Raw genomic sequence first — 27,722 nt, 5'->3', positions numbered from 1 at the left:
CAGTTCAGTAATCTTGGAGACCTCAGCAGCTCCTACCACAGAGTTGGGTCCCAGGGAGGCCCCTATTTCCAGGAGGGTTACAATCAAATGTAATCAAGTGGGACGCCTGGGTGGCTCAGTGGATGAGCATCTGCCTTCCGTTCAGGTCATGATCCCAGGTCTTGGGATCAAGTCCCGCTTCAGGCTCCCCTCAGGGACCCTGCTTCTCCCTCTGCCTGTTGTCTCTGCCTCTCTCTCTGTCTCTCTCATGGAAAAAAAAAAAATCTTAAAAAAAAAAAAGATGCAATCAAGAGCTACATGGAGCATAAATTACATTTCCCGAAGCATAACAGAGACAGTAGGCATGTGTACGATAAAGACGACAGGAGCAGAGACAGCAATGCTGGCTTCGTGTCACTGGAGAAGGCTGGGCAGGCGAGGTGCCTTGGGACACAGCATCCCACGCTGCCTTTACTCATTTCAGAAACCCAGGCTCCAATACGTGTCTCCTGACAGGACTGTGAACTCCTCGAGGAGACAGATGGTGCCTTGTTCACCACATTGTCCCCAGGACAGAGCTGAGACCCAAATGCTGGTTGGGTGGATGGACAGATGGGTGGGCAAGCAGAGAGACAGGGCTGGTCAAGGAGGTTGTGTGCCCGCCTCGAGGCAGCAACAAGATGAACGCAGATGTAACTGGTCAGTCGAAGCCCTCAAACACGGCTTTCCCTGGAGGCCAACAGCCACCTCTCTCCTGGTCCCACAACTCAGAACCCAAGGGGCTGTTGACCTGTGGCCCCTTGGGTTCCACAACCACTGGCTGTACTGGAACTGTGGTCCTGATGTGGCCTCATCCTTCGGGCCCGTCTCTCCCCAATCACCTGTGCCCCAGCTCTGCTCTCAATTCCTGGCCCGGCCTCCGATTCCATTCACGGTTTCTGGAAAAGCCACAGGCATGGATGGCAGCCCTGGCCCAGCATGCACGACACATTCAGATGAACCTTTATCCCAAAACATGCCGACCTCTACCAGGGAGCAAAACTCAGCGACCTCTGCCACCTGGCCCCTGACCCAGAGCCCTCTCATGCATCCTCAAGATGGGAAGGTGCAGCCAGGAACAGAAGAGTCCCATCACTCTGCCCACAGGCCGCAGACACTTGCTCCACCCAGCAGGACTGCAGAGAATTTCAGTTTGATTTTTTTTCTCTCCTTCCAAGCCCGACCTAGAAATATTATCACTGGGACTCCAAGGAGTAGGTTTGGTTTGGTCTGTTTGTTTTCATTAAAGAACATCCTGGCAAGGAATATTGGCATCTTGTTTTTCTTCTGAGTGACAATGACACAACTCCACTTCAGGTAAATAAATGTTTTCGACCTAAATGAGTCATTTGGCGGGAACAGCGAGTTCACCTGCATATGGGCTGACCCCTTTCCAAAGCTGGGGAAGAGGGCAGCATTGTGTCTGGGATTAAAAACCACGTAGAAAAAAAAAAAAAAAAACACGTAGAACAACAAGACCTCGTTTTTTCAATGCAATATCCATTGCTAGACATGTGGGAAGTAAGGAGGCAAAGAGGGAGATCCTTTAAAACGCTGGCGTCAGACAGTTTCTCCCAGGGGTAGAATCCAGCTACACCACTTTCTTGCAGAAAAATCCTGGGGGTGGGAGGAAGCGCTTGACCTCTGACTTCTGAGAGCTCATTTATGGTTGTGAGGATTAACTTAAATAACTTCCCGATTGTAAAGCATTTGAAAAAAACAGCAGCACGTAATAAACAATTAAGGTAAACTGTTACAATAGGCACAGATTGGACAGGAAAGGAAAGAACTATGTGCTATGCGGTGTGCGAGGTCGCTAGCCGCATGAAATTAAAATTAAATCAAACTAAAAATTCAGTCTCTCAGTAACACTAAACACATGTCAGGTGCTCAGGAACTACCTGCGGCTGGTGGCTGCTGTGTTGGACGGCACAGGTACGGAACACTTTGTCACCTACAAAGTTCTACCGGCCGGCCCTGGTGAGGAGGAAAAGGAACACAGCTTGAAGCGAGAGGGTCTGTGTGAACTTGGGCAAGTTACTTAACCTCTGCATCACTTCCTCATCTGTAAAATGGACATAACAGCAGCGGCATTCTTCAGGGATGATTGTCTGCTATGCAAGTGCTGATAATAAGGCTTACGATAAAAGTAAGCGCTCGCCAGCTAGCACCCTACAACAGGGGCAGCCACAGGCATGGTGCAAGATGGTTTACCGAGAGAATCAAAAAGGAAGAAAAAATCTGTAAAGGACCTCCCACAGGGCCAAACACATAGCAGACACTCGGTTCATTCACTCTGTTTTTCAACAAATGTTCACAGAGCAGGTCCTATGTGCTGGGCATTCTTCCAGGCATGAGAGGCGTAAAAATGAGCAAAGTCCCTGCCCTCCTGGAGCTTAGGGTCTCAGCAAATGGGGGCGCTACTGTGCCGATACAAACAGGAAGACCAACATTTCCAGTTTATCACAATGATTTCTGGCAACGAAGAGAAAATGCTGCCAAATATAAAGCTACCCCCAAAGAGGTGCCTAAGAAAAGTGCTCTTCGGACGGATGGATGGATGGATGGATGGAAGGAAGGATGCAGCATGAAGGGAGTTAGGAGAAGGCTCAATAACGCACAAGTAAGGGGCACCTGGATGGCGTAGTCAGTTGGGCATCTGACTCTTGGTTTTGGCTCAGGTGGAGATCTCAGGGTCATGAGATGGAGCCCTGCATTAAGCTCCATGTTCCACACAGAGTCTGCTTGGGATTCTCTCTCCCTCTGCCCTCACGGTGCATGTGCGCGCGTGCGCACTCTCTCTCAAATAAATAAATAAATCTTTTTTTAAAAAATGCATAAATACTGAGCTGGGCCCTGGGTGACCCAGTTAATTACCCTCCAGAGGGTGTGGCTAACTCAGAAAGCTGTTGCCAGGCAACACTAATAAATGATCCCACAGCAGCGTGCAAACTGTGATGCATAAAAGCTTAATCATCTTTAAAGGGAATTTTAAAACCCAAATGACTGGGATAGAGATGGCCTTCACATACGTGCCCTCTGGCTTCTATTCTGGGCTCCGCTCTGACTCACCCTGCCAGCTGGGGCGGCTCACTCCTCTCCGCAGTACCGGGGTGGGGGCTGGGAGGATGAACCAATCAGGGAGCCCGCACCCACGTCTCCCACCCATCTCTCCCACCAGGCAAACAGCCTTTCACTGGTGCCGGACAAGCAGCCACCCAAGAGGCAGGGATCCCATTGCCCAGCAAATGCCTGCCCAGCCCTCAGACTCGCCTGCAGGCCGGTCCAACTTGCACGCTGGCCCCAGTTCTATTACTCACTAGGCAGAGCTTTCCCAAGAGGTGGCAAATGGCACCATACCTCTCTGCCTGTGTTTCCACTTACAAAATCTGAAAAGCTCATTTTGGTAGGTTTGCAGCTCCCTGACACAGCTAAACGTCACGGAAGGGGGCTATGTTGAATCATTGGCTGTCTTACTGGTGGGGCGGGCCTCAGCAAGCTACTTCAAATCCTTAGGTCTCAGCCTCCCGTTGGTTGCACAGTGAAGAGAAACACTGCTTGCTACACGATGTTGTTAGTGGGATTAAATGAGATCATTTAAATAAGTGCCCAAGTATTCAGTAGGACCTGGTTTACATTCTGTCTAGCACATCAAGATGGGGAGACAATGAGAGATGTGGTCTAAGCCGCTCGTGCTGACACCATCCAGGTCAGCATGCCAACCTGTGCCTCGCCCACCTCCTTACCACTCTCAAGGGGAAGGTGAACTGGATCCGTGCAATCTCTTGCAAATGACCTTCCCTGTTTTACCACAATCGTGTTGCTTTTCATCTTGATGAAAAGAACACAAGGTATCTGGAAATGCAGCACAAGAATTCACATCAGGGACTTCTTCCATCTGCCTAAGCCTTACTTCCAAACCGTTACAACTGATGTTTGCTCATTATAGGTCTGATGTCTGAGGGTCGGCTGTGTTTGATATTCTACAATGATTTCTGCCAGGAGTTGAGCTGGCTGGGTGGACGGGGCTGACGCTCCCATGTCCCCTACATGGCCTAAAATGATGTCTGTCCACTTCTGCCCTCACCCCATCATAGGAAACACCCAGCACCCCAAGCAGGGCCTCTTGCCGGTCATGCTCCCCAGCATGTCCCTCATGGAATGACAAGTGATTTCCATTCCCATGCATGGGGATTCTTCCCATTTAAGGGGGCTCTGTATACTCTATTAAATATTCTCATTCACTCAGTGCCCTTTTCCAGGCTGCCCCGGCCCTGGTGTGGCCAACCGGAGACCACGTCATGTCTAATTCCACTCGTTTCACATTTTCTGCAGGTCCACCCCATGGCAGGCTCAGCACACGGACATGACAGTGACCACAGCTGACCTCGAGGGGCGAAAAAACAAACAGAGGCTGGCAGGGTATGCAGACTAACCTTAAAACAAAACTGGCTGCCAGAAGTGCTTTAGCAGAATTAAAGAAGGCAGTAGAATTCAGGGCAGCTAGAGGCTGATTCCAAAAGTGGGCAAGTGGAGTAAGGGTCTTGGCATGGGCTGAAAATGAGCAGAATTTCAACAGGGAGCACAAGACAGGGAGGTGAAAGAGATCCCTTGGTTCTAAAGACTAATTTCTGATACTTTTGCATCTCTCAAAGCCCCTCTCTCCAGACCCATTCTCTCCTTGGAGCCAGTCCCTCTGTGACCCCTGAGACTTCTGGAGCACCTTCCCATTTTTGGCCGGTCAGCTGGCTACTCTGCGCTTGTTCTGACCCTTTCAGGCCTGCTTACCTTCCCCATTCTTTGGGCCCTGACCCAAGACAGCACTCTCCAAGTTGGCATTAAGCATGGCAAGGCTAAAATTAGGACTGTTTCCATAGATATCTAGACTTCTCTGTAGCAAATCTGTTCGGCTCCCAAGTGGAGAAAAAAAAAATCCCATTCTATCTGCAAAAGGAACCGGGGATCTGGAAAATCCAAGCTGGCTAATGTCTGGACATGCCTCTGAGCCTTCCTGACCCCAGAGAGGGAAGAGGAGACTTCCCTGGTCTGTGCAGTGGTACACACTGGGCTTTGTCTTCAGTGGGCTACCAGGTACCCACCACAAAGGAAGGACGGCAAGCCTGGGAAACACCGTGTATCTGGGCCACCAACAAACTCAGCCTCACTTCATCGTGACAGGGTCCCCTCCGGGAAGTGGTCCTACTTCCTCCCACCTCGGAGACACTGGCTGGCCCTGTAAGATGGGCCACACCATTCACAGATAATACACAGGAAACCTCGTATTTTAACTAACACAGTTAAAACATGAGGTTCAAAGATGTTCAAAGAACCTCCCATGGCCACCCAGCAAAGGGCTGTTGTGTTGATGACGACAGAGTAACAAGTAATGACAGGCACAACTAAAGCTTGCTGGCACTGTTTTGTTCTAGTTTCTACATCCAGCGCTTCTCTGGATTCTCATTCCATCCTTGTTATGGGTTGAATGTGTACTCCTAAAAAAAGATATGCTCAAGTCTAACCCCCAGCAACTCAGAATGTAACCTTATTTGGAAACAGTCACTGTTGATATAATTAAGTTAAGATGAAGTCATAATGGAATAGGGTGGGTCCTTGAGGCCAGTATGACTGGTGTCCTTGTAAGAGGACTATGTGAAGACAAATGGAAAAAACATCATATGATACAGAGGACAAGAGCGAGGCGTCTACAAGCCAAGACCACCAAGGTCTGCTGGCAATCACGAGAAGCCAGGAGGAGGAAGGAAGGATCATCCAATGGATTTCAGAGGGAGTGTGGCCCTGCTGATACACCTTGACTTCGAAATTCCAGCTTCCAGATGTCTCTTCTTTTGAGCTGCCCTGTGTGTGGCATTTTGTTACGGCAGCCACAGGAAACCCATACATTTCTCAGCACAATTCCATGAAGACTTAGGTACTAACAGTCAAGATTTACACATGACGGTACGGAAGCTTAACTAATAGCAGCGAATACTGGGAACAAATACCAACCAGGTACTAAGTGCTTTACGTATATTAACTTGTGTAATCCCCACAAAGACCGTAACCCACAACAACCCCATGAAGTCATCCCATTTTAAAGAAGAAAGGGAGGCATAGAAAGGTTAAGTAATTTGCCTGAGGTCACACAGCTCATAAGTGGTGGGGTGAGGATTCAAATTCAGACCCAGAAATCTGGGCTCTTTACCCACTATAACCCCCTGAAGCCAGAAGAGGGTGTCTAACCAGGACATAAACTCAGGTGGTCCAGCTTCAAAGCCCACATCCTTGGCATCTATCTCAATTTTGTTATTCCACCTGCCAAACAGAATGCTCTGCACTTAGGGGCCTTCAAAGTGCTCATTTGATGACATAAACAAATTAATTAAATGAGCAGTGGCTTACATACATCCCATTAATTCAAATTAAATTCAAATTAGTTCATTTTAGCAGTTAAAACTGACCCAGGTCCATATGGGCAACAGAAAACAGGAAAGAAGCAATTAGGGTACCTCCAGGACTAAGTGGGCAGAGTGAACTAAAGCTCCTCACTTGCCAAGCTTTTACACTAAGTCGTTTCCATAAACGTTTACTGGGCACCTACTATGTGCCAGCATGGTGTCAGGTAAGGGGAATACAAAAGTCACAGCTCCAGCCCAGCAAGGACACGGCGGTGGTCAAACGGCCATAAATCCTGGCAAGCACCAAGAGGGAAGTCAGAGCACAGGTGCCACTGGAGGACAGGGCAGAGGTTCCTAAATCTGCCCGAGTGCACAGCACCGGCTCTGGGACAGGTGACATCTGAACTGAACCTTCAGTTTCAGCGTACTGCTTGTTTCAAGGCCCCCCTGCGCAAACATACCTCTTCCTTTCCTCTTCCCTCCCCTTTTTCTCTCTCTGCAACTTTTCCCAGAAACAGATTTTTCTCACTGCATGAGCCACCCTGGTGCACATTTAGCAACGTTCAATTTCCACAATCCCTAATCCCCAGCGGAGGGAAGAGAGTGGATTGTTTACTTTTGGGAAAAAAAGTTTTGGGGAAAGGAGTCAGAGCCCTGCGAACCTAAAGTTAACAGACAACCAGTGATGGCTGCCAGTGTTAATTCAGCTAAAGTAGCCCTCACGTGTTCACAGAGAAACGGGCTACTGTATTCTTTATCAACGGATGTGGAAACTAGGAAAAGGGGAGAGACAGGGAGAGAGCCAGGGGCGGGGGGCGTCCTGGGAGCCAAGGAAAAAGAATCTACAACAGAGATGTGTCCTGTCACCAAACTTTTGGCCAGTCACTCACCCACTGCAGGGTCTCTCCACACCGCAAGCTGGCAGGTCATCATGCAGCGTGTGGCTTGGCAGAAAGAATGAAGGTTCAGACTCGCCCCTTTATAAAGGGCAAACAGTGGCTCTCAGGTCAAGTGCCCTTCCAGTGGCTTAATCAATGGCACCTAATACTGGTAACGAATACCAACACGGCACTAAATGCCTTACACACGTGAACCTGTGGGATCCCCGCGAAGACCCTAACCCCAGCACAACCCCACGAAGCTATCCCATTTCAAAGAGGAAGGTGAGGCGTGGAGTCAACACAGGGTCAATGCCACCCATGACCGTCAGGAACACCGTCCTCACTGCCAAAGAACGTGCCACGGCGCCCAGGCACACAGCTAGCAGCTACGCTCGTCCTTTGGCGTGGCCATCGCCGCCACCAGGGCTGCGTATGAGCCCGGGACGAGCCATTTACGTCCCTGGACCTGAACTCCCACGTCCGAGGAGCAAGTTCTCCCGGGCTGCCAGGGCCGGGCACCGGGCGAGGCGGGCCGGCTCACGCTGGCCCGAAGGCACAGCCACGGGGGGGCACGGGACTGACCTCGCCGGGCAGACCAACACTAAACTGGGATCGCCCCGCCAGGAAGCGTGCGCACTCACCTCTGCCCTGGAAGACAGGGGCCGCGTGCGACGGCTCGGCTCCCCGGGGCCCGCAGAAGCTGGCAGGATCTCCCCGTGCGCCGGCGCCCGCCTCGCTCCCGGAACGGCTCGCCTCTGGGTTTGGGTTTATTATTTCTGCACCGCCACAAAAAGCCCTTGCTGGGATCGGCGTGAGTCTGTCTTTTTTTAACCCCCCTGGCATGAGCGGCACACGGCAGAGGCACGCCTCGATTAGCTCAAGCTGTTCCTGGACTCATGAGACACACCGTGTTTATCTGTGTAGCCTCTTCTGAAGGGTGTGGGGTGCTGCCCGCCTGCTCCCGCCCTGCACGGAGGCCTGGGTACACCCCCCCACCTCACCCCCAGGGCGGTGGGGGCGGGGCAGCCCTCCTCAGAAACTCTGCAGCAGGTGGCGACCCACAGGGCCCAGCCCAAGAGCAGACTCCGGCCCCATGGCCACCGGCACCCCACCTGTACTCTACTCAGGATCCCTTCTCTTTCTGGGCCCCTCTCCACCCTCCCATGCCTGCGGCCCCCTGCCAGCACCCAGTCTCCCCACCAGGCCCAGATCTGCCTCCCACCCTAGGCTTGCCCTGCCCTTCTCAAGCCATAAAAATCCAAATACTCAACGATTTCACTTCCCTCCTCCTGAGCCTCTCATCCTGCACCCCTACTGCATTTTTCTCTCCCCCTCCCTCCCTACTGCCTCCCCTCTGCTCCTGGTTTCCTGCCTCGGCTCAGGGAACTTCAGTGAGAAAACGGTTCCTTCTTTCGCCAGACTGCCCAGTGCTTTCCCATGTCTGTCAAACCTGGCTAGAGCTGGTACAGATTCCGAGGACGAGTCCTACAAGGGACTGAAGGCCAGAAGGGTCCAGCCAGCCAGAGTGACGCCCCGCACAGGCACAGATGGGACAGCGGGCCTTCACTGCTAAGACCCCACTGCTACTGTCTTCACACACCGAGGCATCCCCGTCTCACAAACACATCTCACCCGCAGGGCTCTAGTCTCACCGGACCTCAGAGCTCTTCCACAAAGGTCTCAAGACACAACCCACACACTAAGGCAACGGAAACGTAGCAGCTGAAATGGGGTGATTCACTCAACAGACATTAGTTATGGGGGGGGATTGTGAAATATAATTTTTCAGGGATTAAATAACCCCATTAGCTGGACAGCCTGCAGTGGGCTGCTCTGGGTTCACATTCCACCTTGGCAGCTTGCAGTGCCTCAGTTTCTCTGTCAGTAAACTAGGAATACTAAGCTATCTAGCACACCATACTGCCCAGAGACTAGAACTAACTCTATGCACATCATCATCATCACCACATGGAAGTTCATTGGGCCTTTAGCAGGTCAGGCAGTAATCTAAGTGCTTTACATGAATCAATTCATTAACACAACAACTCTGACAGGTACAGACCATTGAGATCTCTATTTGACTGATGGACAGAGAGGTCAAGTAACTCCCCCAAGGTCACACAGCTAAGTAGAGGATACAGAATTCAGCCCCAGACAGCCTGGCTCCAGAGCTATGCCATTCAATCTCGGACGTTAGACCCAGTAGCCAGCAAAGAGTAAACCATTCGGCAACTCACTCGCTAGGATTATTATAATAATATTGGCTTTATTTTTATAAGAACTATTGCCTCAGAGGGATGATTTTATTTTGCCTTTTTGAATTAAATTTCAGTCTGAGGGGCACCGAGCCTAGCGTAATGGCTTCTATTTCTGCCTGCTATCCACTCCCATCAGAGCGGAGAGAAAGCCAGGCCGAGGGGACTGCCTGCTTGAAGTTTTATGGGTCAAGCTGCATTCTCTGGGCCAAACAGGCTGGGGGGGTATCTCCATTCCAGAACTGTTGGCAAATCTCTCTGTGGCCAGGGCCAACTGCAGAATGACAGCTACCACCTGTCCCTCTTGCTGGAGAACGGTGGGGGCAGAGGGCAGTGCAACAGAGAGAGCAATGCTCCCCAGCCTGAAATATGTGTGCCCACTTCCAACCATCTAAGGGGCCTCCAGGCCAGGCAGGGGCTGCCCTCCCCAGCCTGCCACTCCAGCTTCCTCCCCCAAGCAGCCTTCACCATGTTCCCAGAGCCCATGCTCCCAGAGCAGGAGACCAGTGTACCTGGTGGCACAGAGACCTTGGACTTAGGTGGGAGTGAGCCATTTGACTTTGTTTAATTAAACGCTTCCCCCAACAGAGCCTGAGCATACTTGTCAGCAATAAGCAGGCATGGGAAGCATGGGGCAATGAGAAACTCCTCTGAAGCACCCTGCCACCCCACCCAGAATGGACTCTGCCAGCCAAGGCACTCTGGAAGGTGTGGCCTCTGGGGTAAATCCAGCATCCCAGGCTCTGAGCCGGGACGGCTGGTCTCTCCTCTGCAGCATCACAGCAGGCACCCCAGATATTGCTCAGTCCAGAAATCTCAACCTGAACATCCCAACCTTGGGATCTTAGACAAAATGTCATAGAAGGAAACCTATGGATATGGGATGGTCAAGAACACAAGCTTTGGAGCACTACAGGTCTGAGTCGCTGATCTATGCTCAACCATGAGACCTAGATGACCTCTGTGAGCCTAGTGTCTCATCCATGCAATAGACACAAGAACCAGGTTAGAACTCCAACCCTGGAGAAGATCAGAGTTGCAAGACAGAAACAAACTGACCCTGCACATGTCTGGTCATCAGGATTTCTCAAAAGCATGGACACACGAAGGTAGTCCATGAAGTCAGACATTAGGAGAGCAGACACTCTAGGGGGCAGGGGTCTTTGGGGTACTGGTAATGTCCTATTTCTCGATCTGGGAACTGGTTATACAGGGGGACTCCCCTTGTAAGAAGTATATCAAGCTAAACACTTTGTTTTCTGAACTTTGCTGCTTATAGAATATGCTATATTCTATATATAAGTTTTGGCATGAGATGCATAAACTGGCCTTTGTCCTCAGCTCGAAGTGAGAACTCTAGATATGAACAGGCTGGTCATCTTTCCACATGAGCCCTCTTCACCCAGGGCTGTATTTATGAGGCCATCCCATATGTCATGGCACAGCTGCCCCTGCAAGCTCTTGGTGGGCTCGACAATCATACCCAGTGATGCCAACGCATCCCCACTGACTTCCACAGATATTTACCATGCAGCTGCTATGAACCAGGCTTGGGTCTAGTGTGAGCAAACTGTAGAAAGCCCCTTCTTTAAACAGGCTTATCTTGGGGGGCTGAGGGAAGAAAGGAAGGAGCAGCATTTACTGAAGCCCTGTTGTGTATAGTAATGGTGCTCGGGGCAGCACACTTGACATGTGATGTAAACCTAACACTCTTGCAAAGTTCAGGCTCATCCAGATGATCCTCAGGGCCTTCCTGCCCCTAAACCTCTGGTGTAAACTACTCAGTCCAAAGGGAAGCCCAAAGTCTTCTGTAAGATTGAGTTCCTCCAAGATTTCTTTTTTTTTTTTTTTTTTTTTTTGAGAGAGAGAGAAGGGGATAGAGCAGGGAGAGGGGGGGATTTTACACAATCCCTGAGGCCAACACAGGGCTCGATCTCCCTACCCTGAGGTCATGACCTGAGCTGCAATCAAGAGTCAGACACTTAACCGACTGAGCCACCCAGACGCTCCCTCCAAGATTTTTTTTGAATTAACTAGCACAAGCAGGGCTCCAGAGACAGCTCATCTGAGTTCAAACCTCAGCTGTGTGACTCTGGGTAGGTTTCTTAAGTTCTCTGTGTCAATTCTCCCATTCTCAAAATAGGAGAAATGATTAGGGTTCCCTGAGGATTGAAATGAGAGGAGCCAGTGAGATGCTTAGAACAGTGCTTGACACAGAGCTGCTACTGCTGTGATGTGCGTGCTTTCTGCACACTCCTGGTGCACTGCCTTTCTCTGTGTCCTTCCGTGAAACTTATCCCAGTCCTCATTTTCCACAAAAATCCTATCACACAAAGCATCCACTGTGGTCTCCACTGCTCATTTATCTTCTAGTCCCTCTCCGGGAGGGGAAGCACAGAGAGAAAGAGAGAGATGCAGAGAGAGACACAGATGGAGAGAGGGAGGAAGAGCCACTGCATTGTGGCTCTGGCTCCTCCCAGGACTCCGCAGCCAGAGCCCTGAGCCACACTAGCCCAGGGCAGGTCTAAACCCAGCCATGCTCTAACTGAAAGCCAGGCACCAGGTTTCACAGAGTTGGTGTGAAATAAAGAAGGTAACATCGCACAATAACTTGCATTTGCACTTCGGTTATACTGACCTAAATACAACCGATGACTACAATTTGTTTCACCTATTTATTTTTACCTTCTAATTTTTTATTATCGTGGCTACCAGAAAGCTTTAAATCACATATGTGGTTTCTATTTCTTTTTTTTTTTTAAGAATTGTATTTATTCATGAGAGACACAGAGAGAGGCAGAGACACAGGCAGAGGAAGAAGATGAGGGACTCGATCCCAGGACCCCGGGACCATGATGTGAGCCGAAGGCAGACACAACCACTGAGCCACCCAGGTGCCCCTGTGGTCTCTATTTCTACTGGACGATACTACTGTAGCCTATCAAGGTCTTTCCCCACCACAAGGCAGTTTCCTCCTTCAAAGGCTGTTTTCATCCTAGTTCTTGAGATCAAAGTTTCAGTCAATATGTAAATACAAGTTAGACAAAATGCCACAGGTGCAGAAACTCCACCCAGGAGGGAGGACATGAGACTGCCTGAGGTCACGCACTTGACAAGTGATGGGGCCAGAACCAGGTCCCATGTCCAACCAGATGCTGAGCCGAGCTTATCGCCACCTCATTTATGTCTCCAAGGCTATGCCACGCCATCACCTCCAGGCGAGAAGGAAAATGTAATAGGCGATCCCTTGCCACCCAGGGTCATCAACAGGTGGCCATGTTTTATAGGGTAAGATGGTTTGGTACCTCAAGGGGAGACAAGGCTCCAATAAGGTGTCAGTTAATGTCTGCAGAGGTAAAATCAGGACGTGTGATATTCTGACCCAGCAGGCCCTATGTGACATTTCCAGTCTCAGGTCCTGCTTCCACTGCGCACATCCACGGAACCGGGCATATCGGAGCTCACTGCTGCAGGAGGGATCACCACGGGCCAAGCATGCTGTGTCTTTCATGAAGTAGAGAAGAATCTTCCCAAGACCCCTTGAGACGTGTAGTCTTTATGCCCAATTGACAGATGAGGAAACTGACTCATGCAAAGGCTCGGTGATGTGCCAAGTCCCCCAGCTAGCCAGCAGCAGAGCTCAAATTCAAACCAGGCCCTGCTCATCGACTACAAATCCACCATTCATTTTATGCCTCCGAGCCCTTGCTCCTATAGTCCCTTGTGTGAAAACACCCTTTTAACCCACTATTCTGTAAAGTCAATACTGCTCTCTCTTTTCATAAAACCAGCCACTCCTTCCCTTGATCCCCATGAACTTTAAACACCCTCAATCTTGTACTTCCTACAAAGTGTTAGAAGTCATTCTTATCACCAGTCTGAGGCTCCTCACAGGAGAAGTTACGCTTTATCCACAAATGTTTCTTCAGTACCTAGCACAGAATCAGGCACATAGGAATTACTCAATAAATATCTGTTGACTGAAAGAAATCACCAACCAAGCAACCCATCTTGACACCGTATTTTGCTCAGCATACTTTTTCCAACCAGCTTCCTTTTTCTGCATTCCGATGTTCCTCCCCATGGGTGGCTTCTCCACCAATCTGTTTGCATGGAGAGAAGCCAAATGCATCGCTTTCAATTGTAGCTTGGTAATACCAATTGTCACCTCTCCGCTTTTATTAATTGCTGGGTTAATCAAGCACTCCAAATTGTGCCCACCCACGCTAACATGAAAGCATCTCTGGATGACCAAGGAAATAGGTTTAAGCTGAAGCAAAAGACAGACTCTCAGAGCCTTTTCCACCCTGCACGGCTGCCATATTTCTCAGGCTCTGTGGGTCCAAGTCACATCAGATGGAAGAACGATAGTCTTGACCAAAATCTCAGCCATCCAAGGCTTTTTCACAGCAGGTAGGTATCAGAGCGACCTCTGATGCACGTTCTCATTTGAGCGCCCTCATGACGCTGTGACATTGCTGGTGTTAAGCCAAGCTTTCAGGTAAGAACAATGAGGCTCGGCTGAGACATAGACCACAGACTTGCCCAGGAGCACAGAATGAGCATCACTGCATGAGGCCAACCTAGGCCCCGCCATCCAAGACCCGAGGACCACACTCCTGCCTCCTCCTTGAGCCCAGCCCACTCTCCCCGACCTCCCTGCCTCGCTCTGATGGCTTCATCAAAGCAGGGGCTGTCCCACGTGATTCAAGTTTTCTTTGCTCCGGGTGAGCTCCTCCCATCCCTCCCAGATGTAAAAGGTGAGGATGTTTTCATCTCAACCTTCAGCTAAATCTTGCTTTCAAATTCTAGAACAGGTTTCCATACTGACATTTTCATTCCCTCTACTTCTCTTGCTTGAGACACAGGTGTTGACGGAGGCACGCTCCTGTCCTGAACAGGTGCCCGTCTCTGCTCCATTTTGTGAGCAGTAAACACAGGAGCAGGGGGGAACGAACAAAGAGATTTACTGTAGGTGTTTGTGTACTTTTTAGGCTTCTGATGGCAAACAATCATGTCACCCTTCCAAACTATCCCCTTCTACTTTATAAAAAGCAGCTGTGTGTGTGTGTGTGTGTGTGTGTGTGCGCGCGCGCGCACGTGCGCACGTGCTCAATAAAGATGCCACACAGGCCATGAGGCCAACCCGCGGTGACACTCCCTAACAGGCTTCCATATGGAGAGTCTAACATTCCAGATGCCTTGCCATGTACCAGGTTTCCAAAAGCATAGTTACGAGCACCCCTGGGGCCAAGAAAGGAGTCCTGCGCACACAACATGCTGCCCACTTCCTCTCCAGCTTGGCGAGCGAACCACGCGAAGCCTGCAGTGGGCCCGGGGGCCCCTAGGGGTCGTTGCGCTAGGTCGCCGGGCGAGGTCACCTCCTGCTCCCAGGGCGGGCAGGTGGAGAACAGGAGGGGAAGGCTGATCTAAGCCTCTCTGCCTAGGCAGGAACCTAGGAAATGGAAGGTAGAAAATTATAATCAAGTTTCCCAAACAGAGGTAATAAACTGACCTCTTTCAAAGGGGAGGGGGAGGCTGGTTCAAAAGCTCAGGTCCTATTTTATGAAAATATGTGTCAACTGCAAAAGATCACAGCAAAGATTCATGGCTATTTTTGTTTGTTTGTTTAGTTTACCCTCAAAATATAAACCCCTTGTTTAAAAAGTTTGGTTGAATTAGCAGGTCCCTCTTCCAGGACATACAGAATAAAGACCCGTGGATCTCATTTCGACAAAGACCCACTTGCGAGTCTGTTTCACCAAGGCTGAGCCTTAAGGGTTAGGGAAACGGTTACGAGGAGCCTCACCTGTGTATGAACAGGTTGACAATGACATGTGGGACTTATGCTCCAGGACAGGAGGCTGAGCTGCAAAACTCCCCAAGGCAGCAACAACCAGGAGCAACACAGGACAGGGAAGAAAAGTCTCCCAGACACAGGCCCAGAGTGGGTGCTAAGACCCTTCCCACTCCAGCAAAACTGCCTCCGTTCTTCCACACGCCTTGTCCTTCTGCTTGATGAAAAAGGCCAGTGAGCCAGGGCCAAGGAAATCCGTTTAATGCCATCTAACTTGTGTCCAGAATTTGCAGAGTGGCTACCACTTCACCCCCCACACAGCAGTCAGAAGGGGACCAGGAGACAGGCCAGTAGGAAACACTGTTAAACCTTGGGGAAAGATTGAAATTTCAGCCAGGATGAAATTCAGCCAGGAAAGCAAAGGCTATCTCATCAGGAAAAATGGAACAGCAATGCTAACCTTTGTCATAGAAAAGAACTAATGATGATAAACAATGCATGTGGCAAATAAAAGTTCCATACATCCCACGGAGCAGTGAAATGCCCTTAATGACCTCGCTACAGCACTTCCAGTAAACTCCTGAGATTGCATCTTGCAACAACAGGTACATATGCCCTCCTTCCTTTCAAAACTAGTCCCAATTTTTATTTTCTTCTGTCGTTCTATTTTCTATCCTGGGATTACCTTGAACTGGAGCCCAAAATGACAGGGATTTCAACAGACTGATGGAGGCCTCTTTCAATTTATTGCTCCATACTCCCAATTTTCCTCACGATGGACCACAACTCACCCTGCCTCTCCACAAATCCAGGGAAGCCATGAGACATGACACCCAGCTGGATGAGTTACGTGCACAGTGGTAAGACTCGTCACTGTGCACCAGCTTCGGAATCAGTAAGACACAAAGGTTGGGTGAGAACATCCCTACCAACCTGCTGGGACACCAACCCCAGAAGAGATCATGCAGCAAAAGTTACCAGAAGCCTGTTTCAGCCTCAGTCAGCATCTAAGCCCCTTCCCTTGTGACATGACAGAAGATAGCACACAGCCTCCAATGCCAGCTATGAGGAGGGCGGGCAGTGCCCCCTGGCCCAAGTCACGGTCACCTCCTCCCTGAATTAGGGATGTCTAATTAGGGATTGCATGAAGGGATGCATCCATCTTTGCCCCCTATGGATGATCCTCAACGTGCGTAGGGTCCTACGTGATGCAGAGAAAGGGGTGGCCTGCGCCCACCACCTGAACAAGCCTCTGGTCGAACAGTTTGAGACCTTCTGCCTGGACCCCTCCCTTGTCACCAATCAAGCCAACATCACGCACCTCCCACCAGGATTCCAACCTATCCCCTGCAAGCCTCTGTTCTTTGACTTGACCCTCAACATGTGGCTTTCCCACCCCTTGAGGACAAGCTGGAGCAGAAGACCAAGACTGGCTTCACTGGATACATCAAGGACATCTATGGATTCAGGAGCTAACCAGGCTCCACTTGGAGGCAGGGGGAGATTCTCATTCTTCGTCTGTGAGAAAATCTCAGCAGCCTCCATGATATTAAATCCAGGTCTGCATCAGCTCAGGGAAAGAATGCAACATCCTGTGTCCCTGTATCCCTAAAAGAAAAAAGGGTTCCCTCCCTTCTATGCATGGACCTCCTGTGGTCTCTCAACTCAAAAATGGCCTCAGAGCCCTTGCACTTGCTCTCCACTCTTTCTCCCAATATTTCCATGACTCATGTCTTTACCTCTTCAGATGTTTGTTCAAATCACCTGTAAGAACCCCCACTTGAGCAACTTAAACTTGCAAACTCTCCCCCCAACCCTCCCTCTCCCATCTACAATGTCTTTTACTTCTCTGGGACTTTTGTCACCACAGAAGGCTTGATATATTTTACTTGTGTTGGTCTGTCTCCCTCAATGGAATGTAAGGTTCCTGAGGACACTCAGTTGTCTGAGAGCCCCACTGCACTTCACAGCCGTGCCATACGTGGCAGTACTCAGTAAATATTTGGATGATGAATAAAAAAATGATTAGGCTGTAAACACCTCAGCACACCACCCCTCTCACTGTGGGCCCGGGGCCGAGTGCAGAGCAGAAGCTCCTAGCAGGGCAGGAAGGCAGCTCCCCCGCTGGGTCTCAGCCAACATCGACTTCTTCCACTTACTACCATTTACTAGTCACTGCTGAGCTCTTCGACCAGGCTGCTGGGAACACCTCCCTTCAAAGCACTTGTGTATTTGCGAACACCGTGGTCTTGGGTCACCGTCTGCGGGACCTCTTTCCTCTGATGGCATTAAAGAGTGTACTCTTCACACATAGCAATGGCTTGGGGTGAGTCAGCCCAGGAGAGGCTGCCCACTTATCAAACCCCACATCTATTCTGAGGCCCTAACACGGCGCCAGCACAAGCAACACATGTGACATGAGAAGGCACGTGCCACATCCAAGCGACTGTGAGTTTGGCTGGAATGTCACAACTAAGCAAGGAATCAATCGGTGGGAGACCGGGCCAGGCCAGATGGGGGAGGCCCTGCAAGGCCAGATGCCACCGTCCTGCAGGGCTGCCAGATTCTTGAGGTCACTGCTTCCACCGCTGAGGGCTGGCAACCCAGCCTTTCATCTGCCTGCGCAGGGAAGGGAGGCCTCCCCTCTCCTGCAAATCACACACGTGGGGACTCCGAGGCGCAATGACAGGAGCATCTCTAGGTTCCTGTTCTCTGAAGCTACCAAGAACACATGCATTTGTGAGGCTTTCTACTGGAAACAAACAAACAAACAAACAACACAATTTTTTACATAAAAGGCCGGCTAAGAACCTCGGGAAATAGAAATAACCGCTAAGTATATGAGCACTGAATTAGGCAGTTTGCAAATGATGACACCTCTCATCCTAATGCCCTGATTAAACGTTAGCATCCCCAATCTTATCCACAAAGAAACTGAGGCTCGGATGGTAAGAAGTAATCCACTCCAGCCAGAACGTGACAGAGCTTGCTTTCAAACCTAGTTTGTATGGCACAAGGGTGTGGGTCTCACTTGCAACACCGCCTGTCATGAAGTCAAGTGGATCTATCCCTTTCTTGGTTGCTTAAAATATAATGAAGGTGCTACTGGGTCATCCTATCACCAGCTGGTGGCCCTCAGCAGTGGGGCAAGCAGGGGAAACTCCAGACTTAAATCCAGAAGCAACCCTTCCTTTAGATGGAGGTAACAGAACCTCAAAGTCCCAAGACCCAAGTTCAAATCAATCCCTCTAAGCCTCAGTCTGTTTACCTGCAGAACAGGAATGTTTATCCCATATCCACCTCCCATGGCTGCAGTAAGGACCTCATAATATTTATTGACAGAGCAATAAAAGGCTTGTTTGTGTGCTCTACGACCTGTAAAAGGCAGTTAGAACAAAGTTATAATTATGATGAAATCCAGTGAGTAACACCCATTAAGAAGTTGAATATTAGGCATAAACAGCTCAGCTACCCTCCAGAGGTACGCGTGGGTTCACCTGAGCTACAATTTCCTACTCACTTCCCACTCAAGCCTGAGTCTCTCCAAACTCCATAAAGGACAAGAATGCCCTTCTACTGCCCTTCTTCTGACCTTCCAGGAGACACTCAATCCAGAAAGGGTGCGCTTACATTACAAACTTCCCCCAGTCAGCATCCCAAGTAAGCAGCCAAGGTGAGCTGCAGGCAGGTAAGCAGCCAAGGTGAACTACAGGCCACCAAGTCCCTCTTCTTGGACCCCCCAGACATGGACCCAGGGCAGCCCTGTTCCCTGGTGCCAGCAGGTACACATGGATCCAATACGATCCTATGTCCCCTCTTCCTCCACCTCCACCTAGAGTATGGCCATTCTCTCTTAGGCAATCCATCTAACACAATGTTCCCCCAAACTGAGTTACCAGGGGCCACTTGTATGGCAAAGAAGTTGGCAAGGAACCCTTGTTTTGGCTTAGTTTTTATTCCAGTGTTATTTCAGCATTAAAATGTTAAATATTAATTTTTTTAATGATTTAAATACCTATTTATAGAGTGTTAAGTGCGAGGCACTGTCCTGAGTACTACAGATATAGTAACAAGTACCCCAAGGCCCTCAGGAAGCTTCCATTCCAGCAATTCACCCAAGAAAGAAATGAACCAAAACATCCCACCAAAACTGTAAAAACCAACTTGAGAAAACTGTCTCAAAGCTCTTTTAAAAACACAGAGGGTTGGGGCACCTGGGGGCTCAGTTGGTTGAGTGTCTGACTCTTGATTTTGGCTCAGGTCATGATTTCAGGTCATGAGATCAAGCCCCACATGGAGCTCTGTGTTCAGCACAGGATCTGATTGAGATTCTCTCTCTCTCCCTCTTCCTTCTGCCGCTTGCAAGCATGCACTCTCTCTCTAAATAGATAAATAAAAAACTACACACAGAGAAGGCAAGTTTTGGCTTGAATGAGCCAGTGTGAGAGAATGAGGATTGGTAAGTAAATTGAGGTTGGGGAGTTCCAAGGCAGTGGTGGTAGATGACAGCAGATTGCCAGGTAGAGAGCAGAGGGCCAGGGCCACACACCCAGGACCTGTGGCTCTAACACAACTTTGAAGGCAGTAAATTCACAAGGTACCTGGTCGTTGGGCTTTTTTTTAAAGTCCAGTATCAGTGTAAGTTTACATTAACTCAACGTGACAGTCAACACTGAACCTAAACCAGCACTCTCCCAAGGGAGGAAGGTTTGCTCAGCTCAGGTGGATCAGATTCTTCTGAGGTTAGTGCCTCAAGCCTTGTGCCTTCTTGATGCTGGAAACACTGTCGAATGGCCCAGAGGCCTCCTTCACAGTAAGCATCCCCATCCTTCCTTCCTGAGCTTCACTCAGTTGAACAGGAATCACTTGGTGCCAAATCAACGGCTCATTGGTGCAAGTCTGATTATAGGTAGTCATGCAGATGACCCCAAAGATGCTTACATTAATTTGAGATGACATCAAAATGTCAATTTATGAAATTTTAAATGGGGAAAAAAATTTAAAAAAATTTTAAATGTTCTCCAGGAGAACACCTGCAAACCCCATGGAGGAACACTTGGAGAAACAAAGTACCTAGTGAGTTAGCCTCTTCCCTTCCATGTGTCAAAAATCTCCATACCCTCAAGGGAAATCCCTCCCCATTGCAATTTCAACTCTCTCTCCACTTTGCTTCCATTCTCAGATGTGGTGTGTGTATTGTGGATAAATGCAGTAATGATGTTTGGGATGGATGGACCGTACTTCTATCACACACAGGGGTGAGAAAGGGGTTAACATTCACGGAGGTCCTCCTACCTAAAGAGCACCTCCAAATACGTCCTTACACCCAGTCAGTTTCATAAAATACCTCACCCATTTCAGAGATAAGAAAGCCAGGAGTGTTTTTAGTAGCTTACTTAAAGTCAATTAACACACTTAGTCAAGCTCCGGATTTAATCAAGGCCTGCAGGATCCTAGGGCTTGGGCTCAGTGCAGCCCCTTACCTCATTTCCCCAAAGAAAACCTACTCGTTGAATTGTAAATGACAAGTACCTCCAGAATTCTTACCCAGGGCCCTTCAGAAGCATCAAGGTTTTCCTTTTAATTACATGAGCTTGTCCTCAAGCCTCTTCATTCAATATAAATGAAAAACATTCCGATTCAATTGTATTGCCTTCCCGTTTTAATCCTGAGATTTGCAAGTGCAGCCGTCTGACAACTTTGTGGCAAAGGTCCCAGAGTTTAACTCCCTCCTGGGCCAGGTGGACTTTTGTGCCTAGACCAGCATTCCTTAGCACCATCTAGGACATCTTTCTCAGTGGGAGAAAAGAAAATATTGTTTGGAGTCCATCTATTCATAAGTTTGAGCTGGAATAATACTTATTTGGAAACTATGCAAAATAGTTTCCTTAAATAAACTTCTTTTTTTCCCCTCTCAGTCGCCTTAGAAGTTCTAACAGAGGCAAAAGTCAAAGAGGGCCTCTGTTCAATCAACTCATGTCAATAGTGCTTACTGAGAATATCTGATCTGGGCAGGTGGGCTCTGAGTCTGCTATTTTCTGGGGGGCCCACGGGCACTCACCAGCAGGGAAGAAAGGAGACCCCGCCAGTGCTCACCAAAGTACCCACATAAAATGCCAGCGTCACATATACAGGCTCAAGCTGCTCGTTTCACTGTAAGCGAATGGGATCATTTGAACTAGGTCTAAAATGGTGAGTGGTCTTGAGTGATCAGAAAACAGGGAAGAGAAGTGAACAGAATTCAATTCACTCATTTGATTTTTTATTATTATTATTATTATTATTATTATTATTATTATTCATGAGAGACACAGAGAGAGAGAGAGAGAAGCAGAGACACAGGCAGAGGGAGAAGCAGGTTCCATGCAAGAAGCCTGACATGGGACTTGATCCTGGGTCTCCAGGATCACACCCTGGGCTGCAGGTGGCACTAAACCGCTGTGCCACCGCCACCGGGGCTTCCCTCATTTGACATTTAAAGAGTGCTCACAAGGACACCTGGGTAGCTCAGTGGCTGAGCATCTGCTTTTGGCTCAGGGTGTAATCCCGGGATCCTGGGATCGAGTCCCACATGGGGCTCCCCGCGAGGAGCCTGCTTCTCCCTCTGCCTATGTCTCTGCCTCTCTTTGTCTCTCATGAATAAATAAATAAAATCCTTAAAAAATAAAAATAAAACAAATAAAGAGTGCTCACAAAGTGGGAAAGGTCCTAAGCTCTGTGCCAAAAATACAGGAAAATAGGCAGGGTCCCTGCCCCTCGTGGAGCACACCACCCCACGGGATAAGCAATGATAAACACGTAGGCAAAACCAAATAACCAGAGATGTCAGCACTGAAAGGGAGGCCCCCCCAAGTGTCTGCCATATGTAAACTGGGGCCTGCCAAGCCTTCCCAGCCTGGCCGACACACTGGTTCCTCAGGCCTGGCAAAGAACATTAGTGGTCAGGTCTGCAAAGAGAAGGGGATGGAAAACTGAAGATCTGTGGGTACCTGCTAATTTTTAAGAACACAGTATAGGGCAGCCCTGGTGGCGCAGCAGTTTGGCGCCGCCTGCAGCCTGTGGTGTGATCCTGGAGACACGGGATCAAGTCCCACATCAGGCTCCCTGCATGGAGCCTGCTTCTCCCTCTCCTTGTGTCTCTGCCTCTCTCTCTGTGTCTATGGATAAATAAAAATCTTAAAAAAAAAAAAAAAAGAACACAGTACAGCTGAAGGGTTAGGAGTATAACTTTGTGGGGGGATGGTTCAAATCCTCCTTCTCCCCTCAATAGCCCTGCAGCTATGAACAGCTATGAACAAACTTCATTTGTAAGGTGGGGATCATCATCCTATTTATACCATCTTAGGGTTTTCACACAGGTTAAAAAGAATGCCTGGTGTGTAGCTGATACTAAAAAAAAAGAAAAAAGAAGAAAAAAAGAAAAAAAAAGAAAAGAAAAAGAAAATCCAAGCTTTTTTTGTTTTCTTTTAATTAACCTGTATAACTCCAGGATGTGGATTTTATCTCTATTTCACAGATGAAGAAACAGAGGCTCAGAAAGCTATTAAGGAATGTCACCAAATTCACACAGGTAAATACTGGGGCCAGGATTCAGATATGGGTCGACTTGAGGGTCATCAGTAAATAGTTTCAAAATCTGAGAGTCATTGGGTGCAAGTCTGTAAAGGTTTGAACTAGCATGTGCTATTCCAAATTTATTCAATATCTGCAGAATTCCTCGCTTTGTTCAAGAGAATCATTATCTGATAAACCAGCCTGACCAGGCAACAATCCCTCAAATTTTTAAGACAAAATGGGTCCTGGTGCTTTTTGTTGTGCTGCCTCAGTTTCCCTAAAAGTGACAAGCATCAGGGAAGCTGGAAACAAAAAGGTTATGAGATAAAGAGACTCAAGTTTTCACAGCTGTGTTGGTCACAAGAGCTTAGAAGGTTCATCGCCAGCACCTCCCTCACTCAACAAACATTTATAACCAAGCACCTGCCATGTCCCAGAAGCTGCGCTGGGCACCGGGGGATGTGTGTACAGTTTCTGTAAATGCATGGCTCCTCTGCAGGTGAGCCCCTTGCTTCTCCCTTGTCGAATTCAGACTCATCTGAGACTCATCTCAGAGTTCATCACTTCCAGAAGGTGCTACCTTTCCTTTCTGTGCTCTCCCAAATACCTGTAAATATTTCCAGGATCTCTACCACTGACCTGGCCTCATTGTTTTATAAGAATCAATCCCCAGAAACCGGTTTCCTTACCAACTACGATTTCCATACAGACACTTCATTCTGAAAAGATTTATTCATTTTTTTCCCTTTAACAGATGCCATATGAGTACCTACTGTGTGCAAAACATCATTCTATGTGCTAGTCGTACAAAAACGAATGAATGGAGAGGATGTCCGTCTCATGGGAGAGACAAGTACAGGGAGGAGAATGTTCCTGCATGGCTTAGCAAGTTACCTACCCTTTCTGGCTTGATTAATTTACCTAGAAAATGGAATTAACATTAGTAACTATCACTGCCTCTGCAGGTGATGATGAGGCTTACATGAGCTCATCCCTATAAAGTGCTGAGCAGTCACCTCCCTGGCACTCAGTAGGTATGCCAAATACATGCTGGGCAGTTCTTTGTGACAAGCCTTATAAATATAGGCTGTCATCAAAGGGAGATGCTGCTCTCTGACACCAATATGACTTTAAGTCTTGAGTCTTCTCTGGTCCAATGAGAGCAAAGTCATAAGATATTTAATGGGAAATTGGCATCAATGCAATTAGCTGTGATGAGAAATCAATTTTGAAACATCACTTATTCTAAACTCAGAAACCCGGTCAATGGTCCTCTATTCTGAACTTTGATTACATTGTCAAAGAACACTTTTTCAAAGACCAACCCTTTCTCGATGGTCTTTTAGTGGTTAGGGCTTCCCTGGTAACTCACCCAGTAGACTCTCCTTCCTTGAACTACCTTTACTGAGTCCTTTCTTAGGGCACTCAAGCCCCTTCTTTGCCCTGTGGGAGCTACTGATCTTGTTCTGGCCTCACCACCACCGTCCCCAAACTCCAAACTTGAAGATCCATGTCTGAGTCATATTAATATCCTTCTATCAGCCACCTGTCACATCATAACGCTGTGTAACAAACCATCCCAAAAAGCAGTGTCTTGAGACAGCCATCATTTATCTTCACTCGAGCATCTGCAGGCCAGCTGGAACCCAGCAGATCTAGGGTGGGCTTGGCTTCTCACTGCAGGCTCCCAGGTCAGCTGGGAAGCTCTGCTCCAAGTGCCTCTCATCCTGCTTCTCCTCAGAAAAGCAGGCTACCAGGGAATGCCATTCTCATGGCAAAGGCACAGAGTTGGAAAGAAAAGCGGAAACATGCCCAGTCTTATAAGGCCTGGGGTCAGAACTCACATACCATCACTTCTGTATCATCCCTTCAGGTCAGAGCAAGTCACACAGTTGAGTCCAAACTCAAAAGCTGCAGAAATACACCATAATCTTCAGGTAGGAATTCCAAGAATTCAGAAAGGTATGAAGAGTTGAAACCATTAATGCAAAGGGCACATCACATCCACCACCCAGGCGCCTTCCTACATGAAAAAAAAATCATCCTCAGGCACTGAGTGAATGAATGAATGAATGAATAAGTGAATGGATGAAACCTGAGTAGCTTTTGGAGCCTTGTGAAGACACATGACAATTTACCGGCAGCCACTCTGAGTCCTCAGCCTGGTAAGACAGCAACACTCTCATTAAATATTAGTCTGTTCCAGGTCCCTAGGCTCCCCTGTACTTTAGCTCAAGAGGCAAAATTTCAAAACCTTGTATGTACACATTGTTATTTTTTTCATGGATCTCAGATTATGAAATAAATCGATATATCCATCACACATGAGAGCCCAGGTGCACACACACATCACGCCCTCTCACTAGAAGAAGAAAAACGTGACAGTGTTTTGCATACATGAGATGAGGGAGGGGATACAAAAGGAGAAGGTGAGGAGGTGACTTTGAATCAAACCTACGGTGGTTAATTTTCATTTAACTACCTACCAGAGACTAGAGGCTCTGCAGAAGCACATTAAAGTCCGTGAACTTATGAAATGATGCATTATTGAAGCCACAGCAGGGGAAAGGGCTCGGTTTAGAAGACATAAAAGACTAAAGCCTACAGAACTGTCATTTTCCATTACAAGGTAACTGTTAAAAAAAAAAAAAATACATTTTAATTAAGAAAGAAGACACCAGCTCCAAGAGGGTTGGTAAAAGAAAATTAACCCATAGCTCTCCATTCCTCCTGCCCTATGAAAGCCTGCAGTTTCCTCCCAGAGTTCAACCAAGGGGGGAAAAAGTCTTAGATGAGTCCATTTCCCCCTCTGGGTCCCAATGATACAAGCTACAAGCCACCGTTTGTTCCTGCATTCAGCAAATACTTATCAAGAGCCTTTTGCATGCAAGACATAAGGGAGAGAAATGCCTGCCACCGTCAGCTTATATTCAAGTACATCACACAGTGTATTAACAACAGTGACGCCACACGTAAGAAAAAACAGAGCGGGGTACAGAAAGCAGTGGGGTGTTGTGACACCAGTTACAAATACAGGGCAAAAATCACCAAGGGTGTCACTTACACAACAGACCTCAGGCTCTCTGGGCTTCAACTTTCAAAAGCTTTTTTTTTTTTTTTTTTAAGTTTTTATTTATTTATTCATGAGAGACACATAGAGAGAGGCAGAGACACAGGCAGAGGGAGAAGCAGGCTCCCTGCAGGGAGCCCAATGTGGGACTCAATACCAGGACCCCAGGATCACGCTCTGGGCCAAAGGCAGATGCTCAACTGATGAGCCACCCAGGCATCCTCAAAAGCCTTTTGAAGCAATCGCCAGCTGAAGCTGTCTGTACACAGCACCCACGATGGGTAACTCATCACGCCACTCGCTCCAGCAGACCAAACCTCAGGTCCTATCCACAAAATGACTACAATCTTACTACCGCTCATCAAAAGGCACACCAGCTACAGGGGGAAATGGCACAGCCCAGCTTTAACCACTCATTCTAGGCAAGAACAAGAAGCAGTCCATTCAGGCACAGAAGCTGACTTCATAAGGCCTTTGGGGTGTGGATCCCAACCTTTCTGTCCCCTTCACTGTGCATTGAGTAGGAATGAGTTGATGGCACTAAAGATGCAGTATGGTGCTAAGACCCATGGAATCCATAGCAAACTATGAGCCTGCCTCACTGGGTCTCAAACTGGGCTCCTAGAAGCCAATCCCGTGGGCCTGGACTCCACAAGGCCAAGGCCATAAACAGAGTCTGTCACTAAATGGGGAGGGGCAAGTATGGTGGTGTTTGGGTTATGCCCCCACCCTTAGCTTCTGTCCACTTGACGTCCTGCTACATGGAGGCCCTCCATGTGCTAATCTCCTGGGGAGTTTTAGATGCCCCCATGTCCAAGTGGCACCACAAACCAGTTGAATCAAAGTTTCTGGAGGTGGGGCCCAGGCATCAGTAGATGTTATCTAACTTACAGCCCAGATGACTGTAACTTACAGCCAAGGCTGGGAACCACGTTGGACTCCTCATTCTGCCCACCAGGGCTGCCAAGCCCAACTGGAACCTCCACGCCTGACCACCTGGTCTCCCTCCCTATCTGAGCTTGAGGGTTCAGCTGTGCCCTCTACCCCACATTGTCCCACTGCGGTCCACCAGGAAGAAATTATCAGGAACCTCCAGGTGGCCTGTGTGCAGCAACCCTATTTTCCAAGCAAAACTGGGACACAGGACCTGGCAGGAATACCTCCAGTCCTCTTCCGAGGCAGTGAGCCCAGACGAGTGAGAGGACAGAGGACAGTTTCGGAGTTCTAATCCTGGTTTGGCCACACATGCTCTCCATGTGACCTTGGACAGGAAAATAAACCCCACTGCATCTCGGCGTGCTTCTGTGTAAATCAGGCATCATGACGGCCACCTCCCCAGGGCTGATGGGAAGACACAAGGGGAATCATCAATCAAGGGTCTGACATACAGCAGGTGCTCAAAAAACAGCAGTGGCTCTTACTAATTTACTGCAAGGGAGCCAGTCCAAAAAGAGTTGAGATGCCAAAGCAGAGTCTCTGGGACAGTTTCATGGTTTATGAGGCACAATGAATGGGGGCAGAATATTTGAAATCAGAGCCACCTTAGAAAATCTGATTAACTGCATTTTGTAAAATGAGCACAGTACCTGAGTGAGGCAAGATCCAGCTAAGCTACTGCCAGTGAGCAAGCAGGTGAGGGATGAGGAGAAGGGCCCACCTGTACAGGTGGGTGAGTTAGTACACCTAAGTCTCTGACGAAGTCCATCATCACCCTGAAAACTACTCTTCTTCTCGCCAACTGGGAATGTGTCC

At 48.6% G+C, this 27,722-nt stretch overlaps 1 protein-coding gene across 5 annotated transcripts in view; it reads right to left on the bottom strand.

Moving 5' to 3' along the window:
• LARGE1 (LARGE xylosyl- and glucuronyltransferase 1) overlaps positions 1-27,722 on the bottom strand; it is a 527,056-nt gene that overhangs the window by 475,025 nt on the left and 24,309 nt on the right. The window contains exon 1 of one of the 5 annotated variants that reach the window (XM_072741867.1): positions 7,936-8,266. The exons of the other annotated variants lie outside the window; for them this stretch is intronic. The gene's annotated coding sequence lies outside the window, so the exon portion shown is untranslated. Of the gene's footprint in view, positions 1-7,935; positions 8,267-27,722 lie in introns of those variants that run through there. 5 annotated transcript variants of the gene reach the window in all.

The sequence above is a fragment of the Vulpes vulpes genome, chromosome 16, assembly GCF_048418805.1.
Source record: "Vulpes vulpes isolate BD-2025 chromosome 16, VulVul3, whole genome shotgun sequence".
NCBI classification, from domain to species: domain Eukaryota; kingdom Metazoa; phylum Chordata; class Mammalia; order Carnivora; family Canidae; genus Vulpes; species Vulpes vulpes.
Note: the sequence above shows the minus strand (reverse complement) of the source record. Positions and strands in the feature narration are given on the sequence as shown.